The sequence below is a fragment of the Lonchura striata genome, chromosome 4, assembly GCF_050655825.1.
Source record: "Lonchura striata isolate lonStrDom1 chromosome 4, ASM5065582v1, whole genome shotgun sequence".
NCBI lineage: Eukaryota > Metazoa > Chordata > Aves > Passeriformes > Estrildidae > Lonchura > Lonchura striata.
This window is the reverse complement of record NC_140706.1, coordinates 37,825,974-37,840,540: the sequence shown is the minus strand read 5'-3', so window position 1 is coordinate 37,840,540 and position 14,567 is coordinate 37,825,974. Positions and strand designations below refer to the sequence as shown.

At 34.7% G+C, this 14,567-nt stretch overlaps 1 protein-coding gene and 1 long non-coding RNA gene across 9 annotated transcripts in view; one reads left to right on the top strand and one right to left on the bottom strand.

Annotated features, from left to right (window-relative positions):
* Positions 1–7,612, bottom strand: part of LOC146767595 (uncharacterized) — a 39,392-nt gene extending 31,780 nt beyond the window's left edge. Inside the window, exon 1 of the long non-coding RNA XR_014954789.1 lies at positions 7,558–7,612. This is a non-coding gene — a long non-coding RNA (uncharacterized LOC146767595). The remainder of the gene's footprint in view (positions 1–7,557) is intronic.
* The window catches only part of PALLD (palladin, cytoskeletal associated protein), a 186,092-nt gene that overhangs the window by 34,553 nt on the left and 136,972 nt on the right, over positions 1–14,567 (top strand). The window contains exon 1 of one of the 8 annotated variants that reach the window (XM_085577991.1): positions 5,997–7,859. The exons of the other annotated variants lie outside the window; for them this stretch is intronic. The gene's annotated coding sequence lies outside the window, so the exon portion shown is untranslated. Of the gene's footprint in view, positions 1–5,996; positions 7,860–14,567 lie in introns of those variants that run through there. 8 annotated transcript variants of the gene reach the window in all.

Sequence of the window (14,567 nt, the reverse complement as noted above, 5' to 3'; positions counted from 1 at the left end):
AAATCATCCTTTGAGACATTACATAGTTTGTTTAAAAAAATTATGCATAAACTCGGAAGTGAATATGCAAAGAATGAGATTTTATTTTTAAAAACTTTTATGAATAAGGTATACTTTTGGCATGTTATTTAAATTTACTTTTCATTTCATTTGCTGTTGATATTAATGCTTCCTTTATGCCAAATATTGATTCCTAAGTTATTTCTAGTCCTTATTTTCTATATCCAAATGTAATTTCTAGTTTTTTGTTTCTTTGATGTAGAAAATATTCTAGCCTTAAAAGGAAATATAAATTTTTAATATAATATGTCTCAAAATATAATGTCAAAAAAGTGTGAGAAGGAAAAATTGTGGCTACCTTTGTAACTCGCTTTTAAAAGACCAGTAGTGATAGTTCTTTTTCTACATTAAGTAGAAATGAATACGGCTCTTACTATAGCAATTGGATATGGATTTTTGGCTTGCTTAGATTCTACTCTTGTCTAACAGAAAGCATTTTTTACAAACAATTTATGTTTTCTGTTAAAAGTAATCCCAAGAATCATTGAGGTTTTTTTAAATGTAAGACTTGGTATTCTGGCTATAAGAACTCCACAAGTATTGATTAAATTTAACATCAGAACCCAATAAAGGGTTTTTCCCCTTCAATTTATCTACTTTCTTTATGGCAATTTATAAATGCTGGCTAACCATCAAACATGTTAAATGCTTCTACTACTTAGTAAACACATCTTGAAAAAATGCAGCATTTTTCACATGGCTTAAGCTAATCACTGTTTCTTTAAAGGGTGGTTGTTTTTCCTATTTAAAAGCTTTTTGGTTGCTGGTTGTCAACATGCTGTTTGCTGATAATAGAATGATTTATTCTTTTATGGTGAGAAGGGAGGGATGGTTATAATTTTGCATGGGTTTGTGGTAAATAATGCAACTTATTTTTTAATAGGTGTTATGTGACTTTCAGGGGATGGCAGATGCCTTGCTGTCAATTAAAGCCTCGATCACAGTTCAAGAACAGGATGCAAATAAAAATAGGGGGATTCCTTTCTTGCTTCAGCTGGACTTTATTTAATTCTATTTTTTACAAAATGCTTGTTGTTTCAATGTTAAAAATACTTTTATTTAAATTGAAATGCAGCAGTTGCTGGATTGTTTCATTTACTGTTTCTTTCACTAATAGATACTGCAAAAATGTATTATTTGAAGAACCAACTAGAATGGGATACAATTATCCCTATACTTTTGAAAATAATTGTGATTTTAAAAAGAAACCAACAAACAAAAAATCCCACCAGAATATGATATATGTGGTGGGTAGAAGGGTTTGGTCCTCACAAACCTCTTGCTGTATTTTATTATTTAACTCCTGACAGTTACTAGGTCATAGGATAATGATTTTGGCATTTCTCGTACTAAAAACAAGCAAACAAACAAAAAACACACTAAATAAACCCACTAAACTATGCTAAGAACTAACAGAAATAGTTCTCCTTCACAGACTGTGTTCTTCAAAGATTCTTAAAATTGCAAATGAACGAGGGGAAAAGAGTATATTGTAGAAGATTTAGTGAAAATTTTTTTACTTTAAGGAAAACTACTTTCTCTTAGTTTAAACTCAAAGAAATTTTTTATAAGTTTCTTCTTATTTTGACTCGTTGTTTCTTAGCTAAAATGGATTTGGTGGTCAGTTGGCAGCAGCATTATCTGCTGACATCAGTTTGCATAGAGAAGGATGTCCTGGTGGTGTTGGAAGCCTTATTTTAAGAACTGATAGCAGTTGCTTGGCTTCCACAGAACACAAGAGTTGCATTGATGTTTCTTGGAGTCTGGTCAGTTGTCCCAACCATTTGCCTTGTCAGCCAGGAAAGAAAGACTGTGAAATGCCTGTGGTTCCAGTTTCTTTAGTAATGTGACCATGGATTTTCTATGCTCTTTTCAAGCAATATATTTTTCTTTTCTTTTTAATAGATTTTCATTAGTAAATAGTAGCAGATAATGGCAGAAAATAAAATGAAGTGGGGAAAAAAGGAATGGAATAGGGACAGAACTAGGGAGCATTAACACTGTAAACTATCTTGTAAGATTAGAAACCATTTTTAGGTGTAGCTCCTTATTTTTTACAACCAAAGGTGATGTCTTTTTCAATTTCTATGCTGGATTTATAATTTCTTATGAAAGAAGTAATGTAACTTTCTTTAACATCTTCTGAAGTATTCACTTATTTGTGAAAATCTTCAATTCTAGCTGAGAATATATGTCCTATCCAGAAAGATGTAGTTATTTATTTTCTGACAGAATATAACGGAGAATCATTACCAATTTCCAAACTCTAGGTTTGTATTTTCTCTCAACACAAAAATGAAGGTGAACTAAAACTGCAGATAAATAGAAGCATCAGAGAAGGCATAAGATTCTCACACTAGCTAGCAATTAGAAAAATAGTTCCTATAAGCACGAATCTCAAACAGAATATCTGTTTTCTGTTTATCATATGGACAGTGAATGAATTAAACAAATAGATGAGTTGAGTTTTGGAAATGTTTGGTTCCCTCATCTCCACCCTACCATTGTCCTAGTCCATGCATCCTTTTAAAGTGCTTTTATTTAATCACTAAGCAATTAAAATGAAATCTCTTTCAGGGCTAATTATCATATACTTATCCTGGGATTACAATGGATTCCATAAACAAGGAAAAAGAAGGAGATGGTTCTGGGAACAAATTCTTCAGCCATTTGACTTGTTTGGGCTTGGGATGCCTGCATGTATCCGCCTTAAATGGAAATGAATTTCCATTGAAATCAGATATGGCTTATGATTTGGAGACTAATCATTAATGGTTAATAAAACAGATTGTGGGCATTTTGATCTTTGGGGAATTTCTGTTGTCATTTAAATGGCAGATTCCTACATTCTTCTCTTGCTCTTAAATATCAGTCATGCTACTTGACTGACATTCAAGCCTAAGTACAGATGAAGATGAATTTATTTGTGTAATTGTAGCAAATATGTATTTCTCTCAGCTTATGTTATGACGCAACTATAGAGCATTGAAAAACCAAGCTTGTCTGATCATATACTGTTAATATGATATAGTTACAAAGTTGGAGAGCATTTTGCTAATAGGTACCATTTGTTTTAATGGTTACTGGCTTTGAAAATCTTGTGATTTATTTAAAACTCCTGTTTAGGTGTGGTGTAATTCTGGCCTTGGATTGTGTGGAAGAAGTCTCATTAATTAAGTTGTTCTAAGATGCCTGAATACATGCCTTTTTATACATACATTATACAGCTGCTTCTAATACCTTGTTCTTCTCCATCTCTACGGTTTATAAGAAAATGAACAATGTTTATAAATAGAAACACTGGACAAACAAAGACAGAATTATGTATATTCTTTTGTCTTTAAGAAAATATTCATGCAAAACAAACATTATAAAATTTTTTCTTTCCTCTGATTCGAAGTTTATTGAAAGTTTATTGAAAAAAATGGGAAGGAGGGAAGTTAGTTTTTATTAAAGGTAAATATAACTTAAGCTATACCTCTGAGGCAAGAAAAAGTACTTTAAAAATATACAATAAGTCTAACTTTCAAAAAAGCCTAAATGCACTTTAGGCATTTTTAGTTTTGAAGAATGAAATTTCAACATTAAGTAATTTCAGAACATGCAAATACTTCACACATTATTTATTGAGAAAAAGTTCCTCCATAAACCTATGCCACAAAACCACTTTTCACTTTTTAAAAGATCACAAGTCTTCAGGAGGAGTGGAGAGAGCAAAGGAGATTATGAAAAAGCAGGCTTTGGGTCAGTAGCCACAGAAACCATGAAATGGACATATGGATAGAAAAAGCAAAACCTTTAAATGTTTTATAATCAAAGATAAATTCAGCCTGAGTCATCATTTAAACAATTTAGGTATTTAGATACCGAAAGGAAAATGTTTGATTTAGGAAAATACAGACTGTCTGACCTCAGTCTTCTATCTTTTTGCATTTTTCACCACCCTTGTCTCTTTTATTAGATTATAGTCCTTGTCTTGCAAGTGCTTCCTACATCCAAGTAGTGTGTGACCTTTACTGCTGAATGCCAAATTTGCATAGACTATATTGGAAACACATTTATTTGTGTGTACAGAATACATGACACTGAAGTTAAATTGCCCTATTTACCAGAGTATGTGTCTACTAAGTGCTCAAAAGAAGAGAGTAAAATGTGTTCTTTCCTCCAGATACATGGCTACTATTTCATTGTACTCTTATTCTTGGGAGACCAAAAAGCTAAAATAAGATGGCTTCTTGATGAAAGAGTCCAGGAGGGTCTGCCATAACCTTTCTGAATGGGCCTTCCCATACAATAATATGAGAAAATCTTGATGCTACTGCCAGCATTCAATTCTTATTTTTCTTAGAACATGGTGATAACTCTTAAAAACTTTTAAAAATCTGCTCCTTTTTTTTCTGATTATAATGATTTAGATACATTTATTTAATGCTTCAAAAATTACTATAACCATCTAGTCTGTGCACCAATCAATTTGTGATGGCTATATCCTACCAGTCAAAGCATTTCTAACACAAAGTGTCTCATTTCTGCATGTAACAAGAATGACATTTCAATCAAAGAATTTGTAATGTATATATTTTCTTTTTCCTTCCTTCCTTCTTTAACTAGAAATGAGAACAGTTGGAAAACAAACTAAATTCTGATAGATCTACATCAGAATTTGAATCTTGCAACTTAACTAAATTGTTTGTAGGCAGAAAATAAGACCTTGCTTGGAGCAGATCAGCTGCAAATTAGAAATATACAGTTATTGTAAGCTTCCTAAATATCACAGGGTTGTCTTATATTTAAGTTAAATAACAACAATATTAGTGTTGTAATAGTTTATGCAAGTAGACTCCCAAAAAAATCATTCTAGTTCACTAATTACCCAATAACAAATAAATCCAGGGTTTGGGGCTTTTTTATGTTTCATGTTTTTCACCTACATAGACATTGGAGAATAACAAGAATGTAGTATCTATGCTAGTAATGATTTTTTGGCTAGATAAACATTGTGGAGTATCAGCTACTGAAATACTGAACCTTAATTTATCATATAATATTGGAATTTTGGGTTGTCTGGATTCAAATTCTCCAGAAAACAGCTTTAAGTCTGGTAATGACAACAGACAGAGGAAAAGAAGGTGACAGCTCCCCACTGTTTTTTCATTTGTTTGCTTTTTTTTATCTTTATGTTGTGTAATTTTGCTGAATTCATATTCTTTCAGGCCTGTGCTTTTCCATAATAGCAAAACAAATTCAAATGTCTGGACTAAAACTGGGTTTAAGGCTAACCTCTCTTGTGTGGAGACTGGATTGCATAGCTAACTAAAATGTGGGCTTATTGTTGTCCACTTGAAGAGTGTTTTTCAAGTTAGAACTGTAATTAGCCAGTTCAGCAAATTTAATGCAGCTGATGTTCAAGATAGGATGAGGTGTAGACTAAATGCCCTCAGGTAGTCTTATCTTTTCTTGATCATTCCTTACGTGTGAAATTTGTCAGGTTAAATTTTGGCTGGAAAACTTCAAGACAACAAAGAAAGCCAAGCTTTGTAATGCTACCAAGTACCCACAGGAAAGTACATCACACAGTAGGACTGAAATTCCTGATACAGAACTTAGATTTACTGTAACTTTTATGGCCTTCTAATATATTAAAATTCTGTCTCTAGGGAATATGCAGGAAGGCAAACTTAAATCATTGTAACTTCCTTACATTCCAGATGGTTTCTATAGGCTTCTGAGATTTACCTTCAACATAGAGAATATTTGTAGTTTTAGAATTTATCAGAAAAATTTTTCCACTAGTAGCTTTGGAAAAGAGCTGTCATTTCTTTAATGTAATGGGAATGAAGGAACATGTATTATATCTGTTCTATAAAACCTAAGCTCATATCCAAAGCTTCATGATTTTTACTAAAGGACAAAACAAGGGTGGGTCAACAAGTACTGACCCTGGGTATGGAAATCACTATGTCTGAGACACACTGCCTCCCATATTGAGGAACAAAGTCTTGTGTAAACAGGTGGTGGTTTATGCTGTCATTGTTGAAATCAGCACATTAGAACCTATTTTCTAACTAGTTTCTGCCTTATTTACCCCTGTTATTTCTGTTGTGAAAATTAGTATTTCAAAACCATTCATCATTGAAGTTTACAGATTTTGCTTTTCTTAAATACCTAGCGCCACATCAGACACCTCAGAATCATGGGCCAAACTAATCTGCATGAAATTAAATTAAACCCAGAATTGCTTTGACCTTTCTTTGTATTGCAATGTTTAAATTAAAACTTAATTAAACACTTCACAGAGAGTATCACAATAAAAATATGACTTGCACTGTGTTATCTTACTGTATTTTGAAGGGAGTTCCTTGAGACTGAAGTCCTGCTAGACTGAGTAAAGATTCTTCAGAAATGTTAAGTAATCATAGAGATTTTTCCTGAGTTTATAAAGAGTTTTAGAGGTCCTCAAGTTGATTTGACAGAAAGCAGGTTAAATACAAGTACTAAAAACTATTATGAGATCAATTGATCAGAGCACGGTGCTAATGATGCCAAGATTGTGGGTTCATTCCCTCCATGGGCCACTCACTTCAGAGTTGGGCTTGATGATCCTTGTAGGTCCCTTCCAAATTTGAAGATTCTGTGATTAATGGATTATTGTTTTTTCTTAAATTTGTTCTTCACTTGTTAATGACTGTTTTTAAGATTTTTGAAAGCCCACAATTATTGAAATCAGTATTCTAAAGGGCTTTAACAGAATAAGAAAAGTCACAATAGTTACATTATAGCTTTCTGATTATTCAGGAAGATTTTTTTTTAGGTGGGGTTTTCTTGTTTGTGTTGTCTCATAGGTGCTGATTTTCTTTTTTACACAATACTCTTCTCGATATGGAATTTGTTTTAAATAATTGTAAAAAAAAAGCAAGGCAAATTTAAACTCTATAAAGATTGTTATATCCCTGTTTCTGCATTATATTGTAAACTTGCAACATTTGCTGTTTTGAAAATCAACACTAACAGTGTCTGGAAATATCTAGGGCTGGAGTTTAGGAGCTTCTGGACAGGCAAACATGACACTGTTTTTTCTGCTGTGTAGTAAACTATGTTAGTAGTTTCTGATTTTTCTCTCCAGTTTGCAAACAAATGCACAGAGTGTGAAATGCACGCTGGCTGCAGTATCATCAAGTAAGTTCCTACTAAATCATGCATTTCGTGACATGTTCTTTTAAGTGTACAGCTCCCCGGTTACAGTTTAAAAGCGCAATCATATGAGCTGCAAGTCACAATGGAATTTTTTCTCTACCTACTCTTGAGATCAGAATCTTAGGGTAGCAACACTCAGTACATGCGATAAGAAGAGAGAGAATGAGGGGAGATGGATCACTACTTGACTTCCTTCATGTTATTTTTGGATATGACTAGCATTCCTCCCCTTACACACACCCTCTTTCCCCCAGCCCCCATCTCTTACACGCGTTACAAGCTCATGCAAACACTCTCACGTACTCTGCAGCAGCAGCAAGAGCAACAGCTGGACTGGAGCCAGAGGACTTCAACTCCGCTTCCTCATTGCCAGCAGGCTTTGTTCTTTGGACTCAGGCAGAACTAGGGAGAAAGTCTTCATTGCCGGTCGTGCTGGTTGGAATTTGGCAGCTCAGCTGTCTATTAAATTTTTCTGTGCTCCTCTGTGGACTAGAATGAATTTAGAGGAGCAAAGCTAAGAGCCGGGGCTAGTCAAGAAATTAAGGACACAGAGACCATCAGCTCTCAGCTTCTCTGCGGGGGTGGGGTCCCTCTGTGCCACAAAGGTAAGTGACAGCATTAAATGTGTATAAAGGTGCAGGAAAATATAAGGTGCTTAACTTACTACAATAGGAGAGGGGGGAAAGTACGAGTGAATCACAGTGTGTGCTGTAATAGTGGTCTTGGAGCACTGCCTAGCAGTAAAATGTTCCTCATTTCTCCCTTTCCAAGAAGCTTTATAAGAATGTATCTATTTTAACAAAATTCATAAGTGTCTGTACAATTTTGGAAAGCTTTACAAAATGGCTTTATTATTAGGTTTTCTGCAAACCTGTTTTTTTGTTTTGAACCATGTGTAGTACAGAGTAACTTTAACTGGCAGAATAACTCATTTGTTTTAAGTACAAGACTGAACCTGGGAAGTAAAGGTGTTCCATCACAGAGGATATGAGTAGAACTAAAGTTCAGGAGCATGGGGAGGGTAAAGAGATTATATGCATCCCAGGACTAGTTTATAGGCACCCAAAATAAGTTTGTTTTAAATGACTGGCATTCATTCAGAGCACATCCCCTCCCCCTTCCTTTTCCCACTATTAGGAGAAAGTGAATCTCTTCAAAAACAAAAAGCTTTTGAGAGTCTACTGTTCTAGAGCATCAAGTGAGAGCTAATGTACAGTGTAAAAAGAGTGTAGGCTTGAATAAACGACTCTGAGAGAGGACAGGAGTCCTGCAAAAGAGACTGCTTTCTTCCCATATGCAAAATGATTTAGCTGTTCTTGCTTTTTCAAAGTGTTAAGACTGCTGCCTTATAAGTTTACTAGCAAAATGGTTTGCTTTGTTACAAAGACTTTTTTTTTTTATCTCTCAGTATTGTCTTCAGGAAAAGTTTTATAATGGTCAGAACAGAGGCAGGTTAATCCAAATGCACTCCTTTCAGAAATGCCATCTAGCTGTCAAAGGAAGTTCACTGCAGGGACCCATTTGTTTTAAAAGTACTGATAAGCCCTGCTATCAGCATGCTATTATGTCCTGCTCTGTGGGTTATCTTAATAAAGTGATAAATAAGAAACCCTTGAAATCCAGAAAGTCAACTGTATAATAAATTTGACAAAGGGGGAAAGACCAGGTGACTGAATGTACTTAAGTACTTTTAAAGCAAAAAGCCTAAAGAAACCTTACTAGGACAATAGATATTAAAAGGCAAAAAAAATTCCTTTCCCTTGCCTTAACTCTGGCTTCATCAATTACTTCAAGTAGTTATTCAAATGTTTTTTGTTGACAAAGTGAGAGTTCCCTTCCCTCTACCCAGTTATTAACTTCTGGTGATCAAGTATTTGTGAAGGTGAATCTAGTCACATGAAAAATATGCTGAATGAGCAAATATGTGATTGTGCGAAGTATAGCAGTCACAGTCAATTAACTGTTTGAGGTCTGTGTGTTTGTTTTTTCTAATTTTGAAACTCAAAACCAAAGCTTTGTCAATCTGGCTTTCACCCTTCATTTGGGAGAATACTCAGTTAACTGTGGTAATTGTTAAAAAAGTTCTGCTAAGTTATGTTTATGTGGATTGACTGTGAAACAGTGCTCAGCAGCACAGTGTGCAATTAGGATGCTGGGGATGTTTAGTACACTTTGCTTGCCAGGTACTAAGGCATTTCTTTCTATAGTAGTTACGAACTCTATTTATGGCAAGTTATTCACTGAATGGGAATCACACACTAAAACTAGCAAAGATTGTTTTTCAGAGCTAAAAATGGAATATTGTTTTCCTCAGTTGGACCCCCCTCTGCCAATGGCACCATGTCAGGTTGCCTCAGCAGCTGCTTTCAGTTTCACAATTTACATGGGTGCTATAATGACATTTTTTCTCATTGATGTGGTGGAAAAATCTGACATCTTAATGCTGTTTTTCCTGCTTTGATATGTTAAGGCATATTTTCTATTGACTGTGAGATTTGGCAATGAGTGTTGAGTTCAGAGATGGGCCTGTACTAAAATGCCTGGATTCCTACATCCATGAAGTATAAGAAGGTTAATAACTGGATCCAAATGTCTTGGCTCTGGTCTATTCCTGTTTTAAATGCACATCGTTTTGGCCACATGTTTAAATTGTTTTTTGAGGTGATTAAGACTGAAAGAAATCTTTCAGGCTCCAGACACAGTTTTAAAGAGGAAATGGCATTTAAGAATCTTAGAGTTATTTAAGCAAAGCTTGCTCATTTGCTGTTTAAATGTGACTTTTAGGAGCCCCCAAGGACCTACATTCCCTTTCCTCTGTTATAACTTTAGATGTAAGTAATATTTTGGAACTCCTGAGATATGCTGAGGAATCTAAGGTGGTTGTGTGCCTGTCCTTTCTATTTGCTTAAGGAGACTGGTGAAGAAGGCTAGCAGCATACATTCAGATAATGCAGATACCTCAAAACAGTTTTGGATTCTAAGAGATCTACCTATAAGCTTTTAAGAAAGTGCCATATATGTATATACTAAACTGCAAAAAACTGTGATGGCCTATGGTAAGATATACTGTAATGTGGTGTAGGAGGCTGCACATATTGTTGTTGAAATGGTGTATATTCTGTTTTTTTAATTGATCAGCTTCTCCTACTCTGGCTAGCTTAATGGATTTAGTGGGTCTCTGTGAATACAATTACATATGCATCTGCCAGCTGCTTGTGGTATCCCTGCCTCAGCAAGAAAAGCTGTTCTTTGGCTGTGTTGGCTCACTGTGCTTTGTGGCACACAACACTGATTTATTAGGCTGGATATGCATTTTTTTCTTGAATGATTGAACTATGATGTCACTTTTTGTCTTGGCTTTAACCTTTTAGATTTTTTTTTTTTCTGTAGACTATTCTCTTAACACTAGGAAAGTGGGAAATATCTCAGTGTTCATTGCAGAGCAACTCTGTCTACCCCAGCACATTCCAGGGCCACCGAATCATTTGTGGTGAGAGTGATTCAGATCTGGTTAAGATGATTTAAAAGAGAGGTTATGGGCATTCTGCAGTTGTGCATTTAAGAAAATACAGAGTTTTTACTGCCTGATTGAGACCACATGGCTCCAACTTAGACTTTTCTTTTAACATGGAAATCATTGGCTGGGTGTACTCAAACAATTTATTTTTTTCTTAATTGCCTAGAGGCTGAGAGTTTGGGTCATAGCATTTAATGGTAAGGTCAGGGCTAAAACAAATATTTTTTAGTGTTCCTTTGAATAAGTGAAAAATAGCTTCTTTGAATATTTTGCATGGGATGAAAACACACTTCTCTTAAAAGAGAGCAAATGTATCTCAGGAATTTTATTGGACACTACAAGCTAATTGGTGACCTGATTTGAGAGTAAGAAGGATAGAGATAAGGGAAGATCTCCCTGTCATAAATCACAGTAAATATGTTCCACTCTAAATACATTATGGAAAATACCAAAAGTAAAAAGGAAAGACCTTTTTTTGTTGTATACAATTTAATTGCTTACTCTCAGCATTTTGTACTGCTCTTAAGAAGATTGAAAATTTCATATAACTAAAGTATCTCTAATTTTTGTAACTATCTATCTACAATATATCCCTACTACAAAGAATGAAATTGTAATAATCTATATTCTTTTTATGCATATTATTTATTCTGAAAAATTATTTCTTCCCTCAGTGCTCTCACTTCTTTCTTTTGAATTATAGCATTTCTCCCATAAACTGATGCATAGCTTTCATGTAAAACTTTCATCCAAATAAATTGCCCTCAAATGAGAGTATTATATTATGAATGTTATTTTATGTGGATACTTCTGAAATGAGTAAAAAAGTCCAAGGTGTTTCAAACATAGAATGCAAATAAAAAGTTACAGCATTGAAAACCTCTGTTTATTCTTGCATCTGTTTGGAAGTAATGATGAAAGGCAATTCTTACACTAATTCACCTCAATTTACCTAGAAATAATACAGAAGTAGTATTCTACAACAGGAAACCAGATAAACGATGTTTATGAGCTTTGCTATCTTTAAGGATTGGTATGATAAATTTAGCTATTGGAAAATGGGAAAAAAAAGAAGAAAATATCAGTCATGTAGCTGTGTGCATCCCTTTCAACTACTTCCATGCTTAACATTACATCTCTCTCAAATTGACAGACCATGCATGAACTTTGTTCTCAATTTTAAAAAAGTCTAAAAACTAAAAAAAAAAAAAAACAAACCAACAAAACCCAAACATTAACCAGAGTTCATGAATCACTCTTAGTTAATTTCTGCCTCACATAAACTACAACGTAAATGTTTAAAAGTTATTTGCAGATTTTTTTTTGTAACTTTGAAGTGCAAAATGCAGGTGGGAAAGTTAGTATTATTTCTGAGTAACTGCTATAAGTATTAATCAGAGGTCAAAATACATACTACAGTGCCTTGACATTCTTGCCTGTGGTATGTTAATGTGTTGTGTCAGTGTTCGGTTTTACTGAGTTAATGCATGTAAAATACATAGAATCAACTGATTTGATTTTATACTACACAATCCTAATTGTACTGTGGATAAAACAGTACAGTCTTTCTACAAATACACAAGAAAGCCTGGCCTTTAAGATGCCCAGTCTTAAAGACCTCTTGTGCCTGAAGTCCTTGACATATTCCGGAGTCCCTCTGCTGTACACATCAAGTGAAGCAAAGGTGACAAGATTCTGCTGTGTTGTGTAGGTGGGAATATTGGAATATTCCTGTGTCTTCACATATATACCAGAATATCCTGTTCTTTGAAGCATCAATAGGCCAGCTTTTATAGGGCATGTACATAAACAGTTATTCATCCGTTACTAGAGTGAAAGTTGTCATTCTTCCTAAACTGTGACTACTTACATTTTCCGATTGTAGTGCTGGTGCAGTCTACATTGCATTGTGTAATGTAAACTATGCAATATGTAAAACAAACACCCTCTCTTCAGACAGTTTCTCAAACAATGGAGAGAGGCACATTGGGAAAGGAAATAAGAATCAAGGAATTTCAGGATTTACAGGGATCACAGCAAGCATATATAAACTTGTGTAATTGCAAAGAGGAGTAGACCATAAAGCAGTCTTGAGTGTTGACCCTCAACCTGTTGGACTCCTAGGGAATTTTTGATTTTCCACTAAAAACTGGTCTTGGTATTGTTTCATATTTCAGTTTCATAATGGTTGTGAAAAATACACATGGTATATTCTTCGAGGTATGGCTACCTAGGCCAGTGTATAAAATTTGAGAATAATCTTGAAATGAATGTTTGTAGCAAGCAATCAGTAGTCAGAATTCTGCAAATAGTCACCAAATCATAAAACATGGGTACATGCATGCTCTAGGGTAATACCATATTGACAGCTGTCAAACATAGATGTAAGCTTGCCTGATGAAGCTGAAAGTAAAGACTGAATTGAGGGCTGGGCTGTGTCTTGCAGCTACTTAGGTGTGTAGAGGCACTTCAACTGATACCTGAACAGACAGCATAAGTCAGTCATTATTATTTAGAGAAAGGTGATGGCTAGTCCTCAGACCAGGCTTAGGAAGCAAATGTAATCCTCCCCTAAGGAAGATTGCTTGTGTGTTGTAAAATGCACAGTACTGCAGCGGTTAACCCTAATGACAGGTATCTCATTGTATAAACTGAGCAAATCAAGCAATGTAATTTCAGTAAAGGAATGCTCTTGTGAAGGATGCTAAGGGAAAAATGGCATAAGTTTTGGGAGAGCTGAGGCTCCAAAGACAGGCAATTTTCCTTCCCCATATGTTCTTTCCTATTATCTGCTGTTTCAACTAGAACTTTTTATACAGCACACTCTGAATCTGTCCTAGGATACCACAGATATTATCCCAGAGTCCAAAGTCTTGAATCTTATTTTACCTCTTTTGAGTAACCTTTTGCTATATCTGTGATTGTATTTGCCTCTGAGGTATGATATAAGAAAATATCATGCTACAAAAAAGTACAATTCTTGTAAATATGATGGCTATTTATGTAAAGATCAAGCCTTTTTCCATAAGCAACTGTGAAAATTATCTTTGCTAATATTACATTGTCAATCAGAACAGATATTATCAATATTGTTTTGCTAGTTTTGTTGGAAATTAATTCAGAAAGCTTTCGGTTTCCTACAGACCAGTAGGCATAGAAACTAACTTGTTAAAATGGTGACTTTCCTATCCATAAATATATGAAATAAACAACAGTTGCAAATGTCTGTGAATATAGGGCATCCTGATCCTTAGTTCTTTGATGATGACAGTTACCTTCATTGACATCCCAGCCTTCCAAAACCTGTGGCCATTATTGAAAACCATGGTCAGAGCAGGACTGAGGTGCTTCTTCTCTACATCCTATGACACTCTGCTGAGTGATGCCAATCTCTGCAGGTTGAGTAAATTCTCACTGAGTAAATTTGACTGCTGTCATATTTAATGCAAGGCACCGACAAAACTGCTGACAGCTTCCTTGCTTTGTTGTCATTTACTAAGTTGCTGACCTGACCCAAATGAATCCAGTATTTTAGCTTCTGCTCAGCAAACTTATACTGACTGTCTCTAGCTTAGAAATAACTGAGAAGAAAAAGGAATATGATAGTAGGAATAGTATCCATATAAAAATGGAATCCTTTTGTATTGGCTATGTATGGTTTCATTTTGCATTTAATTTGATCTAGTTTAGCTAATGTTGCAGGTGCCAATTAGAAGTTTATCTATTCAGCTACTACCATGTAGATAACTGTCTTCTATAGGCATCATTTAATTGTGTCTACAAAATGCAGAGTGAT